We start from the raw sequence: 2,626 nt of genomic DNA, 5'->3' as shown, positions 1-2,626 counted from the left end.
ACACGGAGATGCGAAATTAGGCTTCCCAGAAGAAACGTGAAAGGAAAACAGAATATCTTCATTATATTACAGAATAGTCCAATTTTTATAATTTACCCCCAGAACTTGCTACAGACACATTCAGTTACTCATTCACACAATAAACCTCATGCTGATAGAACTTCTGAGTGACTCTCCGGGAACATCGCAGGTAACCAGACTCCAGCAAAGTTAAAAATAGTCTCCCCACCAAATTAAATATTATCTAACTTCTCCACACAGTTATTTAAATATATAGAAGATCACCTCTGTGCATAATCTATAAATGGCTTGGATTACATATTAAAATTCTAATTAAAAGTTTTTGTCTTATCTCAGTTGGCTGATTTGAGATTAGAAAGTAAATTCTGGTTCAGAGTGAAAGCTCATGTGGAATTGAGATTTCTAACAGCTGCAAGTTGGCCATGCATGGCAGTATCACGAAGTATTTCTAATAGGACAAAAAAAATACAAAACTACAAACAACTTCAGAAACCACCTTTAGATCCTGGGTATTTAGTGCCATAAACAGATTCCTCGTGGATGTATTCCACAGAACTTTACTTTCTTGAGAGTTGGAGAGAAACAAAATTTCTCTTGTGTGAGAGGAAAGTATTGCTATATTCAAAACCAATATCTTAAAAATTTGATCATGCAACTGGCTGACTAGAAAACACACAGTGGAATATATAAATTCTCTTCTCAACATTTAAGATCCAAGATGGGATAAATGCTACTTACATTTCCATTTAATTCACTAAGTGAAAACACTATTTCTAGGAGCACAGTTGTGAAAAGTTAGTGAAAATTTGTTGGAAAATATTAGAGACTACTTTACACCACCTAAATGCCGGCAGTATTTAACAGTTCAGCCATTTGGTAATTAATAGAAGGAAAAGTATGCATTTTCCCCTAACAATCCCCTCACTGCAGCAGAATAATACATATTATATAGAGTCTCCATAATCAACTTTCTGATACAGAGTCTAAATTAGGGAAACATTTGGTTTCAGAAAAACTCCATATATTTTATTCATTAATTAGTAAGCAACCAGATATTTGGAGATAAGGGTATTCTGTTTTCCTTATTCTCCAAGAGCTGTTGGAAGTCACATCTGACAACATAGGTAGAGACAACAGAATGCTAATATTTTGAATAGTAACAAAGGAAAAACATTTGCATTGTTCCATGTGTAAAGGAAACAATATGTTTTCCATGTTTCCATAAATGTTCTCCTTAAGGGGTCTCAGATTTACAGCACAATGAGAAAAAAAAAATTAGCATAGAGCTGATTGATGAGAGTTCATATTCAACACAAAAACATAGGGAAGAAGTTGGGAAACGCCCAGAGGAAATTAGGCAGAAAAGTTAGTCAAGATTTCCTCACATTTATTTTGTACAGCATTTTAAAAATCACAGAATATTCCCTTCAAGAAACTACAATTGGAAGTTCTGTTAAAAGTACCCTGTATCCTGTTTTTCGGGTAAGTTAGGACCTACCTGACTTCTCCAACAGCTGTTTGCAGAGCTTCACAGGAAGTGGGAGAGTGGCTGATGCCCCACAGCTCCAACTGGAAGTGCTCCCCTCTCTTCACTCTGTCACGTGAAGTCTTCCCATCCAAGTCTTTTGATAAAAGTCAGGATAAAGCATGATTTATTAATATGGTAAAGTCATTACAATCTTCAGGGAAAATGTTATTGGAGCTTTCCCTAGCTACTGCTGTTTAAGGAAGTCTTTAAAAACCAATTTAATTTCCTTCCACCCAGTCAAGTTTTCTCCACAGATAATTGGTTTTCATTATATGCACAAAAAGCATCAGTGAAGTCAGTATGTATGAGGCATTTAAATATTTTCAAATGAAAGCCTGCACATATTTATGTTTGGCTACCCAAATACACACTTTCATTCGACTCTGTATCACTGACCATTTAACGACACCCTTTTAATACGAGAGCACCATGGAAATTGAAAAGGCTGCACAAACAGCCAAGTTAGTCATTAGTAATTGTAGAAGTTAAATAAAGTTGAAATGGTAGATGTCATATTTTTTTATTTTAAACAAGTATATTATTATAAAGCAAAGTGTTCTCTCTGCTAATTGTGCTGAATTTTTACATGCTTACAACTAGAATGCTCCTGTTTTTATTTTCAAATCCTTAATCATTTCACTGGGAAAAAAAAAACTCTAATATTTTTTCTAATCATAATTTACACAACAGCCCTTTTAGGATTTATAGAACTCACCTCAGTATATTATCATCATCAAAAGTGTGTTTGAGATGCTGGTACAGAATCACTAATTGTTCGTAAGTACCTTGAAACATTAGATTAGCGATGTTTATAATTGTCTAAATAGAGCATGACGATATGAAATCAATTACCATGCACATCAATCTTTGACATTTCATTTCAATGCATTACAACTGTGATAAAGTTGCCATAAACTTTTTTTTAAGAAGTCACAGTCTCTATTGCCTGAGAATCTGACTAATGAAGTAGTATTCAATTGCAAACATTGAAAAGACAAGCATCGTAGCATATGCAATGCTGAAACTGGTTTACTTACTTGAATTTTCATTTTCCTCTGAATTAAGGCTACTATTGAA

Source organism: Bison bison, unplaced genomic scaffold (assembly GCF_000754665.1).
Source record: "Bison bison bison isolate TAMUID 2011002044 unplaced genomic scaffold, Bison_UMD1.0 scf7180017864529, whole genome shotgun sequence".
Classification (NCBI taxonomy): domain Eukaryota; kingdom Metazoa; phylum Chordata; class Mammalia; order Artiodactyla; family Bovidae; genus Bison; species Bison bison.
Note: the sequence above shows the minus strand (reverse complement) of the source record.